At 36.3% G+C, this 18805-nt stretch overlaps 1 long non-coding RNA gene across 1 annotated transcript in view; it reads left to right on the forward strand.

The window, feature by feature from the left end:
- LOC137623311 (uncharacterized) overlaps positions 1 to 18805 on the forward strand; it is a 245908-nt gene that overhangs the window by 50670 nt on the left and 176433 nt on the right. Inside the window, exon 2 of the long non-coding RNA XR_011040594.1 lies at positions 17140 to 17210. This is a non-coding gene — a long non-coding RNA (uncharacterized lncRNA). The remainder of the gene's footprint in view (positions 1 to 17139; positions 17211 to 18805) is intronic.

Consider the following 18805-nt stretch of genomic DNA (forward strand, 5'->3'; position numbering starts at 1 on the left):
CAAATACCTATGCTAAGACATTAAAATCAAACCCACATAGTACTGCCAATAGCTCTAGAAAAAGAAATATACCATTTGATAAAATGTCAAATGTCGAGGTAAGGATATTGCCTCCTGAGGCTTTACCACGGCGTATTAACATTAGGGCACTGCCCATTTCTCTACAACCCTCGTCCCCCATTACAAAAATTAGTACAAACCTCTCACAGGCCATGTCCTTGCCTGATTTGATGGAGGTTCCACTTAAAACCAACTTGCTCGATGCACCTGTTGTGGGAAAGGTGCAAAAACTTAGAATCCCACCACCATCTATTAATCTCAAAAGAGAGAGACCTCCATCTTTCTCACCCTCATCCATTAGAAACGTTAAAGTTATGACATCAAATAAATTTGATGTTTTCTCTGTTGATGTTTCTATTGAAACAAAAGATAAACTGAATAAATCAGAAATTCAAGTTGAGGTCCCCCATCCGCCTCAACAAATAGATCAGAAGGACACAAAGAAAAACACAAACGTAAAACCCAACATATCGAGACCCTCTCTGAAGAAACCTACAGATAATGTTAGATTAAAAACTGCTAATGGGAAGACCTCATACAAGATGTCTTCCAGAAATAATCCATAGTTTTCTCTTCCATTTTGCAATGGAATTGTCAGGGTTTAAGATCCTAATTCATGAACATTCCCCCATAATTGTATGTTTATGGGAAAGTAAGCTTGATGCCAACACTCCTAGTCCTTGAGAGTATGTTAGCTATAGAACACCATATAATCAACAAGCAGGGAGCCAGGGCGAAAGTCTCGTGTACTTTCGTCGAGATGTTCCCCAAATACCTTTTGTCTATTCGTACAGCCCTGCAGGCAGTGGTTGTGCAAATCGATATAGGGAGAAAATATACAATATGCTCTCTGTACTTTCCTCCAAATGATAGTATTTTATATGATGATTTAGTAGAGGTCATTCAACAACTCCCTCAACCTTTTCTATTACTGGGAGATATGAATGGTAGACATCCTTTATGGGGTGATGTTTTGGCAAACACAAGGGGCAATATTATCTCATCAATTGTGGAGAATGAGGATGTCAGACTCCTTAATACATGAGAGCCCACACACTTCCATGTTCATGCATCGACCTTTCAATTGCAAGCTCTAACTGCCTTCTTGATTTCGACTGAAGGACATTAGATGATTGGCATACTAGTGATCATGCACCAATCATTATAAACACCAAGTATTTCGTGAGCTAAGTGAAATCGAGGGTAGTGCTGAACAGTTTGAAAGTATTGATGATGCCATAAACCTACTGAATGGACCTCTCCATACAGCAAGAATTAATTCGATTCCCAAAACCACGGGATTATTCAAACGATGACCAGTTCTGTGGTGGTCTTCAGAATTAACAGTCTTGCACAGAGCCACCAGAAAATCTCTGACTAGATTGCGTAGACGCCGTACTGATGGAAATTTGATAACATACAAAAAGTGTAGAGCACAGTTCCGTCGTGCCATGAAAGAAGCTAGACTCCAGTCTTGAGTGTATTTTGTTTCCCCCATTAACAGTAGAACACTACCATCTTCTGTATGGAGGAAAATAAAGGAGATTGCCGGTAAATTTACACCAAACCCACCACCAGTGCTGAAAGTGAACGGTCAGTATGTGACGAAAGCAAATGATGTGAGCAATGCCTTGGCCAATCTTTTTTCAAACGTATCTTGCAATTTTCAGCAGCTCCTGGTCACCAATATAGGAGCATTGAAGAAAAGAAAATTTTAGATTTAGAACAGGAAGGGAAGAGTCATATAATTCTCCTTTTACTGAAAGAGAATATGATTCGGCACTTGCCACTTGTAACGATGCAGCCCCTGGACCTGATGGAATTCCATATGCAATGATTAAACATGTACATTTTGATACAAAGTTATTTATTTTAAGCATTATTAATAGAATATGGCATGATCATACTTATCCAAGTTTTAGCAGAAAACTATCGACCTATTGCATTGACATCTTGTTTATGTAAAATCATGGAGAAGATGGTCAATGTAAGACTTGAAAAGAAGGGTATTTTATCACCCATTTAATGTGGATTCAGAAAAATGCACTCAACAATTGATGTGTTCATAAGACTTGAGTCCTCTATGTGTGAAGTGTTTGCTTCCAAATTGCACCATGTGACAGTCTTTTTTTGACCTTGAAAAGGCATATGATACCACATGGAGGTACGGTGTACTTAATACAGTTCATGACTTGGGATTGAGAGGAGAGCTACCACTATTTATTCAGTCATTTCTTTCACATAGAGTTTTTCAAGTGCGAGTGGGGGAAACTCTATCAAAGAGTAAATGCCGGGAAGGAGGAGTTCCTCAGGGTAGTGTGCTGAGTGTAACCCTGTTTGCACTAGCAATTAATGAGATATCCTTAGCCATCTTTGGGATGTTCTCTCAACATTATTTGTGGATGATCGCTTTATATCATTTGCTGGAGCTAGAATGGCAATGGTTGAAAGAAAACTACTACTCTCAATTGACAAAATTATCCAGTGGGCCGATATGAATGGTTTTAAGTTCTCGACAAGTAAAACTACTATTGTACATTTCTGTCGTATCCGGGGAGCACATCCAGACCAGGATATATACATTAAAGGTCAACGGATCCCATGTGTAGGGAAAGCTAAATTTTTAGGTTTGATATTTGATTGTAGACTTACATGGGTTTCTCACTTGAAAGCGTTAAAAGGTAAATGTGTTGAGGCTCTGAATCTTTTAAAAGTATTGTCCCATACATCAGCGGCCAGACCGCAATACTATTTTAAAATTATACAAGGCCTTGATTTTTTCCAAAATTAGTTATGGATGCGAAATGTACTCCTCAGCCACCGCAAGCCGATTAAAGATATTAAATTCAATACATCATGCTAGTATTAGATTGTCGACAGGATCATTTAAAACCTCACCTATCCCAAGTCTCCTTGTTGATGCTGGAGAGTTACCTCTAGACCTTTACCGAATGTCTTCTATTTTTCGTTATTGGTTTAGATTGCAAAGACTCGCAAATTCTTTATCCTTTCAGACTGCAAGCCTTGTAAGGACACAACATACTTTGAATTGCACCCAAAATCTCCTCAACGTTATGGCTTTCGGGTGAAACAATTATTAAACAATCTGGATATAATTAGAAGTAAGGTACTTCCATTCAAGGTATCATCAACGCCTCTATGGAAATTACCAGAGATATCTTTCTGTAAATAGTTTATTGGAGTTAAGAAGAATATGACCGACTTAGAATCCAGGTCTCTTTTTATGGAACATGTTGAAGAACAATAGAGGATCGACTTTTATGTATAATGATGGCTCCAAATCTGATGCTGGTCTTGGATTTGGAGTACATAGTAATGGTTATAATTGTAGAGGTACACTTCCTCTGGCAGCTTCCATATTTACTGCCGTATTTACTGCATATTAACCACTATTGAGAAAATAGCATTCGAGAAGGTGGGTAATTTTTACAATTTTTAGTGATGCAAGGAATGTCCTTCAAAGCTTTAGAAGTTTTTAATTCTAGTAACCCTCTAGTTTTAAAGATTTTAGAGTGGCTTTTAATTATTATTGGAAAGAGTGGTATAATGGTTCGATTTTGTTGGGTTCCTGCACATGTAGGTGTGTCTGGGAATGAGAAGGCAGATTTGCTGGCGAAGAATGCTGCATCCGAGTTGCTACCAATAAGGTATCCTATTCCCTGTAATGATTTCGTACCCAACATAAAATAATTGTTTTGTAATAAATGAAAACAGCACTGGAATAATCTAGATGGCAATGAAATGAGAGAAGTAACAAATGTCATATCTCCTTGGAGCATAGACTCCTTTAAGGAAGGACTGGAACGTCCCCTGCTCGGGGTTTTTAACTTGAGTCTGAAAGATTAACTTGAGTCTGGACTAAAATGACTTCTAGAAGGGCTAGAAACACGTTCTCTGGATCTAAATGGGGGTTTTTGAAGATGGTGAGTTCAATAGTAACAATTTCAACACCACCTGGGGTCATCTTCAAGGTCTAAAGGTCATTTATCAAGGTCAAATTTGTGAATTTTGGTCATTTTTGCTCGTTTTTTGTGTGTAACTCATAAATGGTGAGTGATAGCTGATTATAATATGAGGCAAGTCTGCAGAGCTGTCCGAATTTAATATGTATTGTCATATATCGTCCTTCAAGAAAGGACTGGAACGTCCCCTGATCGGGGTTTTTAACTTGAGTCTGAAGGATTAACTACAGACTTGCCTCATATTATAATCAGCCATCCCTCACCATCTATGAGTTACACACAAAAACGAGTAAAAATTACCAAAATTCACTATTTTGACCTTTAAATATGACCTTTTGACCTTGAAGATGATGAAGATGACCCCAGGTGGTGTTGAAAATGTCACTATTGAACTCACCGTCCTCAAAAACCCCCATTTTGACTCAGAGAACGTGTTTCTAGCCCTTCTTAGAAGTCATTTTAGTCCGGGACTCAAGTTAATCCTTCAGACTCAAGTTAAAAACCCCGATCAGGGGACGTTCCAGTCCTTTCTTGAAGGACGATATATGACAATATATATTGAATTCGGACAGCTCTGCAGACTTGCCTCATATTATAATCAGCTATCTCTCACCATTTATGAGTTACACACAAAAAAACGAGCAAAAATGACCAAAATTCACAAATTTGACCTTGATAAATGACCTTTAGACCTTGAAGATGACCCCAGGTGGTGTTGAAATTGTTACTATTGAACTCACCATCCTCAAAAACCCCCATTTTGATCCAGAGAACGTGTTTCTAGCCCTTCTAGAAGTCATTTTAGTCCAGACTCAAGTTAATCTTTCAGACTCAAGTTAAAAACACCGAGCAGGGGACGTTCCAGTCCTTCCTTAAAGGAGTCTATGCCTTGGAGATATGACATGATGCCCTATAAATGGGAGATGACTCTTTGTCGTCGCCGTAGTGTTCACTCTTGGTTGACATACGAGTTTCTTCTGAAGGGCCAACACCAACCGAATTGCGATGACTGTTTAGTACCTTTAACAGTGAGGCATTTGTTGACTGAGTGCCCCAATTATAATAACTTAACTCTATTTGAGACTCGAGGTGAGAGTGGCAGGTTCATCCTTGCCAAGATTCTTGGACATGATGTGTACTACTATGCAAGTGGCATTTTTTGATTTATTTCAAAATTAGGTCTTCTGAAAACAATTTAACTTCTATAGTGACATTCAACATTTATGGTTTTAATTGAATATTCTTTTAATTTTTTATATAGAATAAATGATATCGGCGTCAATGACCTTAGATGTCAGGATGCCTGAAAACTTTAAATCAATCAATCAATTAGGCCTTCTCCACCATGAGGCTCAGTACTACAGAGTATTCAAGAAGTTTTATTCCAGCTGTGACCAAGCTGTGGAATGATCTTCCTGATTGGGTAGTTGAATTGGTAGAACTTCAAAAGATCAAATTTGCAGCAAATGCTTTTATGTTGAACAGGCTGACATAAGTCTTTATAGTTTATATATGAAAGATTTGCTTTAATGCTGTTACTGTTCTTAAGATATTTTATTTTGATTGTTTATGACTTTTAATAGTTTATTTATTTCATTATTTCCTTTCCCCACTGGGCTATTTTATGCCGTTGGAGCTCTTGGGCTTACAGCATCCTGCTTTTCCAACTAGGGTTGCAGCTTAGCTAGTGATAATATATATCGTATTATCCGTTAAATAGGAGATACTAAAATTAACTTAAATATGTTGAAGTTATCAGTTTTTTTGTTGTAATTTTTTTTCTTTCTAAAGAATATTAGGAAAGTGACAGCATCTTGAACTTCCAGTATTTATAAAGTACTGCACAATTTTTACAATCTTATAGATTTTTATTATTATTATTATTATTATTATTATTATTATTATTATTATTATTATTAATATATATATATATATATATATATATGTATATATATACAGTATATATATATATATATATATATATATATATATATATATATATATATATATATATATATATATATATATATATATATATATATATATATATATATGTGTGTGTGTGTGTGTGTGTGTGTGTGTGTGTGTGTGTGTGTGTGTGTGTGTGTTTACAATATATCCCTTTATTGTAGGGAATTACGATTTTGCTAGAAATTAAAATATATATTAATCAAAGTGTAATATACGACCTGCTAATCTATTTTCCTCTATATTTTGCCCCTGATGCCTTTTTATTATAAAATCATAAACAATTTATCGGTTTATTTAAGGTATTCCTATAAAACAAGTTTTCTGAGATGTGTCTAGCAAAGAAAATGGATTATTATGACGCCTTTGAGTAAAGGGGATACTATACTGAAATAAAAGACCTCAATTGCTCTGGTAGTGACGTGAGGATATACAGTATATAATTATAGAGACTGCTCTCAATTATTCATAATATTTTCTCATGAGTATCGTATTAAAGTGTATTCAACTGGTTTAATATTGTGATTAAAGGGAATAAAATAGGTTTGCAGGTATACGGTTAATGGTGTTTTTAGAAAGGTTGCTGTTGCCCATCTTGTGGGCGTTTCTGTTTTGTTATAGTTACGGACGGAAAAGGCTTTTCTACCAAAACCAGGTGTTGCCCACAGTAACTTAATTATTTAATTATCTAAGTAAAACTTAATTATCTAGAATTGATAATCAATGGGTTAGCTTTCGTAGCTCAGCATGTACCGCTCGTCAGTACTTAGGAGCTTGATGTTTTCGTTTTTTGGCGAGAGAAGCGAGGGCATGGCGGAGCAAAAACAGATTTCTAAAAAAAAAAAAAAAAAAAAAAAAAAAAAAAAAAAAAAAAAAATATCCCGGTTCTTAGATGGTCTAACCGGTTTCCAGTTTATTTGCTTTTGAAACGAAGGTCAAATTCAGTGAAAGCACAGGAAAAACTATAATCTGTTCAAAATGTTTTTCCGACCGCAACTATAATTTTACCGGCGTTTCTTGTATTTTGCCAATGGTGATTACACACATTTCATAGTGTTAACGAACATGACGTCCGAATGATCATTGTTACAATTGCCTTTCTTGGGTCTGTTTCTTTGGTAACTTGGTCTAAACATTTAGTTTCATTCATTTGGCCTCTCTAAATAATACCAGAAAGAAATAACCTCAGTACAGTATTATTGGGTTCTTCCTATTGTTGCTATTGTTGTTGTTGTTTTGTAAAATAACACCTCCAATGTCAATTTCAAGTTATACTGTATGTGTGAATTATTTTGATTATCACATGTCTTGAGATTTTTAGTTGTTATAGACTTAGTAGTGTTTAGTCTTATTCTTTATTTATATTCTTTATTCTTGTTACTGTTATGAAAAATATAATGATTATTGTTAATATTATTGTTTTTAGCAATGCTATTGTTGTTGTTATTTAGTTATTACTATTATTGTTGCAGCAAATAATCCTTTGCTAAAGAGATTTTCATATTCATACGGATTTATTGCGGAAATAAATCCCTCAAGAATTTCAAAAGTTGACATTATAACTTGTCTAATTTTAGGGTCTTTCTATGATATTCCACTTGGTTTTAGGTCTGTATTCTTGATTATGGCATTGTCGTTAAAAAGTTACTTTCTTATGAAAATGTTTAATATCAACTTCTGCAACTGGAATTTTGGCTACATTTCCATTTATAAAGGAAAATAAATTTTTTTTTATTTGTCTTATTTCCTATTTTTTTTTTTTTTCAAAGTATGTCACTTCAGACAAAACCATGTTTCTAGTGAGAATTTTTTTTTTTCACTCTTAAGCTTACGAAATCAACACAATATATTGTTGTCTTGAGTGTATCTGGTATCATAGCTAGGACACGTTAAAGGACAGTTATCCACTCAATTAGAAAGTACAGGAGAGTTATCCCCTTAATTAGAGATTGCAGGAGTTATCCACTTAGAGAGTGCAGGAGAATTATCCCCTTAATTAGAGATTGCAGGAGAATTATCCCCGTAATTAGAGATCGCAGGAGTTATCCACTTAATTAGAGATTGCAAGATAGTTAAACACTTAATTAGAGATTGCAGGAGTTAGCTACTTAATCAGAGACTGCAGGAGAGTTCCCCACTTAATTAGATATTGCAGGAGAGTTATCCACTTAATTAGAGATTGTATGACAGTTATTATTATTATTATTATTATTATTATTATTATTATTACTACTTGTAAAGCTGCAACCCTAGTTGGAAAAGCAAGATGCTCTTGGCCGGGGGCCTCCAACAGGGAAAATAGCCCAATGAGGAAAGGAATCAGGAAAAATAAAATATTTTAAGAACAGTAACATTAAAGTAAATATTTCCTATATAAAATATAAAAACTTTAACAAAAGAAGTAGAAGAGAAATAAGATAGAATAGTGTGCCCGAGTGTACCCTCAAGCAAGAGAACTCTAACCCAAGACAGTGGAAGACCATGGTACTGAGGCTATGGCACTACCCCAGACTAGAGAACAATGGTTTGATTTTGGAGTGTCCTTCTTCTAGAAGAGCTGCTCACAATAACTAAAGTCTCTCTTCTACCCTTAGCAAGAGGAAATGGCCTCTGAACAATTACAGTGCAGTAGTTAACCCCTTTAGAGAAGAAGAATTGTTTGGTAATCTCAGTGTTGTCAGGTGTATGAGGACAAAGGAGAATCTGTAAAGAATAGGCCAGACTATTCGGTGTATGTGTTGGCAAAGGGAAAACGAACCTTAACCAGAGAGAAGGATCCAATGTAATACTGTCTTGGCCAGCCAAAGGACCCCATAACTCTTCAGCGGTAGTATTTCAATGGGTGGCTGGTGCCCTGGCCAACCTATTACCTACCTATCCACTCAATTAGAGATTGCAGACAGTAATCCACTTAATTCCTTTTAATTAGAGATGACAGGACAGTAATCCACTTTATTAGAGATTGCAGGACAGTTTTCCACTTAATTAGAGATTGCAGGACAGTTATCCACTTAATTAGAGATCGAAGGAAAGTTTTCGACTTAATTAGAGGTTACAGGAGTTATCCACTTGATTAGAGATTGCAGGAGAGTTATCCACTTAATAGAGATAGAAGGACAGTTTATCTCCTTGATTAGAGATAGCAGGACAGTTTATCTACTTAATTAGAGATTGCAGGATACTTATCCTCTTGACTAGAGATTGCAGGACAGTTATCCACTTAAAGATTGCAGGACAGTTATCCACCTAATTAGAGACTGCAAGATAGTTATCCACTTAGAGATTGCAGGACATTTATCCTCCTAATTAGATTGCAGGACAGTTATCCACTTAATTAGAGATAGCAGGATAGTTATCCTCTTAATTAGATATTGCAAGACAATTGTCCGCTTAATTAGAGATTGCAGGACAATTGTCCACTTAATTAGAGATTGCAGGACAGTTATCCACTTAATTAGAGATTGCAGGACAGCTGTCCACTTAATTAGAGATTGCAGGACAGTTATCCTCTTAATTAGAGATTGCTGGACAGTTATTCTCTTAATTACAGATTGCAGGACAGTTATCCTCGAAAATTACAGAATGCAGGACAGTTATCCTCTTAATTAGAGATTTCAGGACAGTTTTCCTCTTAATTAGATATTGCAGGACATTTATCCTCTTAATTATGTATAGCAGGATAGTTATCCTCATAATTAGAGATTGCAGGACAGATATCCTCTTAATTAGAGATTGCAGGGCAGTTATCCTCTTAGTTAAGAGATTGCAGGACAGTTATCCTCTTAACTAGAGATTGCAGGACAGTTATCCTCCTAATTAGAGATCGCAGGAGTTATCCACTTAGTTATAGATTGCAGGACAGTTATCCTCTTAATTAGAGATTGCAGGACAGTTTCCCTCCTAATAAGAGATTGCAGGACAGTTGTCCACCTGATTAGAGATTGCAGGACAGTTGTCCACCTGATTAGAGATTGCAGGACAGTTATCCACTTAATTCGAGATTGCAGGACAGTTATCCACTTAATTCGAGATTGCAGGACAGTTATTCTCTTGAATAGAGATGCAGGACAGTTATCCTCTTGATTAGAGATTGCAGGACAGTTATCAACCTAAGTAGAGATTACAGGACAGTTATCCTCTTAATTAGAGATTGCAGGAATGTTGTCTATTTAATAAGAGATTGCAGGACAATTTTGCTCTTAATTAGAGATTACAGGACAGTTATCCACTTTATTAGAGATTGCAGGAGAGTTATCCTCTTAATAAGAGATTGCCTGAGCGTTATTCACTTAATTAGTGATTGCAGGACAGTTATCCACGTAATTAGAGATTGCAGGAAAGTTATCTTGATTAGAGATTACAGGACAGTTGTCCACTTAATTAGAGATTGCAGGACAGTTGTCAACTTAATTGGAGATTGCAGGACAGTTGTCCACTTAATTAGAGATTGCAGGACAGTTGTCCACTTGATTAGAGATTGCAGGACAGTTGTCCACTTGATTAGAGATTGCAGGACAGTTGTCCACTTGATTAGAGATTGCAGGACAGTTATCTACTTAATTAGAGATTGCAGGACAGTTATCCACTTGATTATAGATTGCAGGACAGTTATCCACTTAATTAGAGATTGCAGTACAGTTATCCAATTAATTAGAAATTTCAGGACAGATATCCATATAATTAGAGATTACCAAGCTGAAGATGCTCAACATCAGTACTTTATTTTTTCCCAAGTTGAACCCATTTGATGAGTAAGAAAGCTTTCGAATTGGGAAGGCCCATGTCCCAAGTTGGACCTGAAATGCATTTCATTTCTTTTATTTCATTATTACTTTAACCTTCGTCACATTTTATCAGTTGTCATTCATCTTGCTGTCCAACATTTCTTAATCTTTTCATTTTCTTGACTATTGAGAGGAAATATCATTTGTAGGATGGATGGCCAGGTTTGAGAGAAACTTATGTATGGATTGCAGAAGAGGGAGAGAACTGTATGCAAGGTTGTATGTTTTGGTATAAAATGGTAAGCATTGGGGCAGACTTAAGTTGAAATTTATCCTTTATAAAGAATGTTTTTATAGGTCAAATAGGCTGTGGAGGTTTCTTCATCCACATGATAATTATCAGACCCTAGAGGTATCATCATAATATCTCATGGGCAGAAATATCCCCTAAATCTGGCCAATGGCCTCAGGTGTGGGTTAGGTTTTGAAGTTAAGACTTCATTCTGTTTGGTTTACCTGCAAGTATGATTAGAGGGGAATGGTAATTGTATTCAAAAGAATCTGTGGACCACAAAATCAAGTAAACATTTCAAAGAACAACTAAGTCGCCATTAATGTTTTTATTTCAGCAGCAATTACTTCAAGTTTAGTAACTTAATACAAAAGAAAGTTGTATCACAGTATTGGTGGACACTCAGCTTTTGAGCTGAGGGGGAGGGGTTGCGGTTGGGGGTTGAGTCATCAGCAGCTATTGTCTGGCCCTCCCTGATCCTAGCTTGGAAGGATAGTCGGCGTGAGCACTGATCATATTTATGTATGATAAATCTCTAGGTCATTGTCCTGTCTCAAGGGCTGTTCCTCGCCTCAGCCATTCATGAGCGACCTTTGAACACTCATCTTGATTATGTATAGATGGAAATTTCATAATCCTTTCTCAGTGTCAGAACATGAATTAACACATTAGGTGCTCAGTACACCAACGTTGATTAATACCCAAACGATGCAATAATAATTGCACTCAGCGCCAAATAAAAGACGCAGATCAACTTTATATCACAAGCTGAACACAAAAATGTAGGCTATGCTAGAAGTCTTGTGAACTTATTATGCTAAGGCATTAAATATGACATTTTACTTCGGGCAATTATTATGGCACCACCTAGGCTTAGTAAGAAAATTTTACAATTGACTAGAATACCTGTCATGGCTAGTACCGTGCCTCATGTTATAACCTCAGTACTAGGTCAAATAGGTATGATGTTATTTCTCCAAAAACGAAAAGTAAAATTTCAAAAAATTTAGATCCCCAGGAATCAGTGCAGAGATCCACCATCCCCTCGACAATAAAACTATCAGAATGTCAAGACAAATTTTAAACCAAACATAACTAGACCTACTTTCATGTAGAAGTCATCAGGAAATCTTAAGAAAACAATATATTGAAATAGGAAGACTTTAAGCTAGCTAGGAGTCGTCCAGAAAACAAGCCAGTATTTTGTCTATGCAGTCCAGAGAAGGCCAGCCTCTCCAGTGGAGGGTGAAAAAATGATCAGGGAAGCTTCCACACAGCCTGTGAACCAATGGAACTGTCAATGTATGAGGGTCGTGTACGAAAAGCTGAAACTTCTTATTTATAAATACTTACCTGCAATTTTATACATACAACAGATCATCATGAGAAATCATATTCCTTTGCCCTATGGAATACATTTGTTACAGAATACCGCATGGTGCGCAGACTGGAAGCCGTGTTGCATATCTTTACCTTAGTATTACCCAAGTTCGCTGGAGCTACGCACCATACTTGTAGTAGCAGCAATACGAATTAATCTTAGTTCAAACTATATAATTGAAATCCATTCTTTAACCCTCAAGGACAATATCACATACAGATGTGGTTGATTTTCTCCACCAACTGCATCAGACTTTTCTTTTAGTGGAGGATATGAACAATGGCCATCCATTGTGGAGCAATATTCTATCAAACACAAAAGGCAACTTCCTTTCATTATTTATAGAAGACAAGGATCTCATACCCCTTGAAACAGGTGTGCCACAAATTTTCAAGTCCAGATACCCCTTGGGTTCATTTATTGACTTTTTAATTGCAATCTCTAATTGTTTTACTCATTTTGACTTGAGAACATTGAATTACCTACATGTAAGTGACTATACACTAATTATTCACACTAACAATTATCTGCCTTGGCAAAGATCACCACAGTGGAAACTTGAAAAAGCTGACAAAGAGAATTAAGTAGTATGTGATATAGAATACAGTTCAGACAATTTCCCAAGAATAGACGATTCCAATTACTAGCTTAAAGGATCCCTTCTTGGATGATTAATTAGTTCTCTTACAGAACCTACTGGTCTTTTGCGACAGTTACCTGCACCGTATTGGTCTTCAGAACTAGTGTTACAAACAGAGCTCGGACTTGATGCTGTTGACCCATTACTGATAATATAATTACTTACAAGAAATGTAAAGCCCAGTTCTATTCTGTAGTAAAGGCATGTAAGTATCAATCTTTGTCATTTATTGAATAGTTAATACACAATACATGACAAGGACATTAAAAGTGATTAATGCCTTTACTGAACACTTCTTAAACATAATCTTGTATGTATGAATTTGACCCTGGTTACCTGTATGAAATCAAGAGAATAATTCTCTAGATTTTGTAGCAGAAGGGAAGGAATGTTACAAACCTTTCTTTACTGGAAAACAGACTCTGCTTCAGAAACATGCCATTTATACAGCCTCAGGTCTTGATGAAATTGTAAATGCAATGCATATATATTTGGTGAGTAAGTTTGGGAACGAGCCATTATTCTAGCCTTTTTAAAACCTGGGAAGGATAGGTTTTATAGAAGAAAATATCTCGGTCTGTAAAAGAAAATCGTGGAAAAGAGGATCACTGCAAGACTAGCTTGGTTCTTGGAGACGGAAGCTATTTTATTTGTAGCTATCCAAGGCAGCTTGTGAAGTATACATTCAATAACATATTCTGGTTCAACTAGAAGTCTTTATACGTGAAGTATTTTGCTCCAAAAACAATTTAACTGTGTTTTATTACCATGAAAAGCAATATGATAATGCAGGAGATATTGCATCATCAAAATTATACATAGCTCATCAATACTTATTAATTAATTTTGGAATATCCAAATATTTTTGCACCTTAAAATTTTCATCATCTTAGTCCTTCCTTTAGAGTGTAATTCCACCGTTCAACCAATGTAGTCCTGATGAAGAGTCACGTAAAAAAGGGATTTGAAACACATTTCGACACTGTATGATAAAAAGAGAAAGGTAAATACAGTTTTCTTTTAACTTTGAAAACTAAATAGTTCATTTTATATATATATATATATATATATATATATATATATATATATATATATATATATATATATATATATATATATATGTCTGTGTCAGTGTATGTAGCCTATGTATAAGACAGTTTAGCAAACCACATATTTTTTACATACATTTCTATTCCTGTCTGTGATAATGTCGGACACTTTCGCCGGTCTAATTATTATTATAACATCTGTTCGTTACAATGTGACTAAACATTGATTTAGCCTCGGGTTTGGAGAGTAAAATCTAAACGGAGTAACCTATAACATTAGACTAAAGTTGTGTACTTGAGCAACTGTTTGTTCTCCGTTGAGTATTGTGTGCATTTGGATTTTTCAGAATGGATCAAACTTATATAGATGAAACAATCTCGCCTCGTGCTGTCATCCTAAACTTAAGGTCACTAATTGCCTATCCTCTTTTGTATTCGAAAACAAGACAGCATTCTGTGTTGCATTTTGATGCATTTCTCCTGCATTTGTAACACTTACCATTGATTTCCATATGTTATTTTTTGTTGATGGGCTGACCACATCTTCAACGTATATTTAGATCCACTGAATACTGGGTTTTCATTGCCATGTTGAAATCAAGCTGCGCGAAGAAGAAATTTGAAATATCGAGACAAGGACTGAAGTCGACTAGAGAAATAAGCAGATGGCAATAATTCATTCTCTCATTCTCGTATTCGTTATTTCCTTTTCTTTCCTCAATTTTCGTGACCTCCCTTTACTTCTACGTAAGCGACTGGAACTTTTCCCTCCTTTCGTGACCTACTTGGTTAATAAGTTGGAATAATCCGTTGCTTAAAATCGGCGAGATGATGTTGCATGGATTGGGAGAGAGGTTTGTTTGGAGGTTTAAAGGCCGCTCATGAATGGCAGAGGCAAGGGACTGGCATTGCCCTATCAAGCAGGACAATGTTCTAGAGACTGACCATCTATTCATATGATCAGCGCTCCAGCGCCCTCTCCACACAAGCTAGAACCATGGAGAGGCCAGGCAATGGCTGCTGATGACTCGGCAGGTAGACCTATAAGCTCCCCCAAACCCACCCTCATCCTTAGCTCACAAGGATGATGAGGTTGCAGCGACCAAATGAACTAACGAGTTTGAGCGGGACTCGAACCCCAGTCTGGCGTCTACCATTCAGGGACATTACAACATCGGCCACCACAATCCAGAAGGTCTGAGAAATGTTGTTGGTGGAATAGTGCATGAGATAAAAGAAGTGGTGCAAAGATATATATATATATATATATATATATATATATATATATATATATATATATATATATATATATATATATATATATATACACACATACATACACTTAGTGAATGGAATATAAGCTGGTTTATAGAATGGAAGAAATGTAAGTACATGAAATATAAGACGCTTTAGCTGTCGTACTGTGATTGATAGATTAGTGGTAACGTATTCGCCTAGCATTCGCTTGGCAACAGATCGCTCCCAGCTGGGATCGTAAGTTTAAGCTTTTTTTTTACTGGGGAGGCCACTGCTGTGGTTGAGCACCACAGTGGGTATGGGAGTGTGCTTGCCCGGCTGACGTTCTAGTAAGCATCTATTCCGATGGAATTGAAACTTAAACCTGACACTTTTACCCTTACCTTTATATTGTTTCTTGTGCTATGTGATTAATAACTATAAAATTGTAAAGTGCTTACTATTGACATTAATGGTGATATCTAAGATTGCAGAGTGCACGGTTATAAGTGATATCATTGGTATTTATATATTTTTGAATATGTAAAAAAATGCTCCACTTTTTTTGGCGAGAAAACTATAACTATGAAAATGAGAGAGAGAGAGAGAGAGAGAGAGAGAGAGAGAGAGAGAGAGAGAGAGAGAGAGAGAGAGAGAGAGAGCATGCCAAGGTTTGGCAATATGAGAAAGGAAACCTCATATGAAGCGTGCAATCTTATTATTATTTTTATTATTATTATTATTAGAGAGACAGAAATTGAATGTGCTTGAGATGAAGTGTCTAAGGAGTATGGCGGGTGTATCTCTAGTAGATAGGGCTAGGAACGAAGTGGTGAGGGTGAGAATGCGTGTAAGAAATGAGCTAGCAGCTAGAGTGGATATGAATGTGTTGAAGTGGTTTGGCCATGTTGAGAGAATGGAAAATGGCTGTCTGCTAAAGAAGGTGATGGATGCAAGAGTTAATGGGAGAAGTACAAGAGGAAGGCCAAGGTTTGGGTGGATGGATGGAGTGAAGAAAGCTCTGGGTGATAGGAGGATAGATGTGAGAGAGGCAAGAGAGCGTGCTAGAAATAGGAATGAATGGCGAGCGATTATGACGCAGTTCCGGTAGGCCCTGCTGCTTCCTCCGGTGCCTTAGATGACCACGGAGGTAGCAGCAGTAGGGGATTCAGCATTATGATGCTTCATCTGTGGTGGATATCGGGGGAGGGTGGGCTGTGGCACTCTAGCAGTAGCAGCTGAACTCGGTCGAGTCCCTTGTCAGGCTGGGAGGAACGTAGAGAGTAGTTGATGTCGGCTACCCCCAAAAATTGGGGAAGTGCCTTGATATATGTATGTATGTACGTCCTTCAGAAGTGAGGTTAAATGTCCTATTATTTCCTTTACGAATTTAGTCTATAAAACAGCCCAATTTCTCTATTTTATTTCCGTAAGAGGTGTTTGCTATGATATAATTGATGATGATGATTATTATTAATAATAATAATAATAATAATGATAATAATAATAATAATAATAATAATAATATTACTAGGTAAACTACAACCCTAGTTGGAAAAGCAGGATGCTATAAGCCCATGGGCTCCAACAGGGAAAATAACCCAATGATGAAAGGAAATAAAAAAAATAAATGAACGATATAAAAATTAATGGACAATTAAAATAAAATATTTTAAAACCACTAACAACATTGAACCAGATATTTGTTTGGTTGAAAGTTTGCTATTTCTGGTTTTAACATTTCATAGGAATTTAGAAGATTTGTATTATGGTCATTTCTTAATCTGTGTGATTCTTATTTTACAGAACCTGATGATAATTATTGTTATACTGGGTGAAAGACGTGAATGAAATCTTCCCTTTCGTCAGAGTTATATGTAAGTACCTTTACTCATACTGTATATTTATAATTTATAAAATTTCCATCAAATGCTGACTTAACTTTGGCTCTCCATTGTTTTCATCCCTTTCACTTTCAGGAATCATATGGGAAATAAGGTAGGAAATTTTACAGGGCATCCCATTATTTATTCATTGACTATTATCAGAGTAGATGAGGGATCCTAGGGATGGCAAAATTGTCATAGTTGATTTTTGTTCATCCTCCTCCTCCTCCTCCTCCTCCTCCTCCTCCTCCTCCTCCTCCTCCTCCTCCTCCTCCTCCTCCTTCTTCATTTTTTCCTCACAAGATTTATTACCTGAATATTATCCTTTACCATTAGGTATTGGTATAGGTCAAAAAGGTTACTAACGTCTCTTTGAATCTTTTTATAGGTATTTTTAAGCACACCCCGATTTTCTTTAACCATTTGGTATTGAAACCAAGCAAATCCTATTTATTATATACCAAGAAGTGAGATCTTTCCCTTCAAGGTTTCATTTACCCTTCCGTTGAAACCACCAAAGATCACCTTTCGTTAATATTTTAGCTGTTTTAAACATTAGATGGTAGATGAGGTAACTTGTATATTACGCTAAGCATGTTGGGGTTATTATTTTTATTTATATATGGCTTTAAGTTTAGTGCTGGTTTTGAATTTGTAATAAAAATGTCAATTGCAAAGGTGCATTACCTGTTTTAACCTTCATTTTTACAGCTGAGTTTAATGATGTTCTAAGTGATGTTTAGAAAATCGCCATTTTAGATGATGGTGATTATACAATTTTGAGATTATAGAAGTGTATTACTGATTCTTGGTCTCCAATTCGATTAATTCAATCATTCTTAGGAATTTTCAATGGCTTGAGCTCAAAGGAATAACTATAAAGATTTGCTGCGAGCCTCTTGCTCATGTTGTAGTAGCCTACAAGGAAACGAGGATGCTGGAAATCTTCAAATCAATCAATCAATCAACCAGGGACACGAAGGGTTAGACAAAATAACAGAATAACTGAACCCTGTTTTAAGCGCTGATTTTAAACCCAGAATCAGAAAGGCAACCCGTAATCATTAGCGAAAACGGTGGAACATACAAATTGAGAATAAAATGAGAGAAATTACAAGTGAATTATCTCCTTGGAAGTACAAAAAAAAAAAAAAGAAATTTTCCACCCGTTCGTAGGTTATTTTCGCTTGAGAGTATTTTGCTGGCCTGTAAAAGCCAACAGTACTGCAATGATAGTCTGGGTCCCTTCAAGGTCCTTTGAATATACTAAAGGACCTTGGGTCTCTTCAAGGTCCTTTGAATATACTAAAGGACCTTGTGTCCCTCCAAGGTCCTTTGAGTATATTAAAAGGCCTTGGGTCCCTTCAAGGTTCTTTGAATATACTAAAGGACTTTGGGTCTCTTCAAGGCCCTTTGAATATACTAAAGGACCTTGTGTCCCTCCAAGGTCCTTTGAGTATATTAAAAGGCATTGGGTCCCTTCAAGGTTCTTTGAATATACTAAAGGACCTTGGGTCCTTTCAAGGTTCTTTGAATATTCTAAAGGACCTTGGATCCCTTCAAGGCTCTTTGAATATACTAAAGGA

This window comes from Palaemon carinicauda, chromosome 30 (assembly GCF_036898095.1).
Source record: "Palaemon carinicauda isolate YSFRI2023 chromosome 30, ASM3689809v2, whole genome shotgun sequence".
Lineage (NCBI taxonomy): Eukaryota > Metazoa > Arthropoda > Malacostraca > Decapoda > Palaemonidae > Palaemon > Palaemon carinicauda.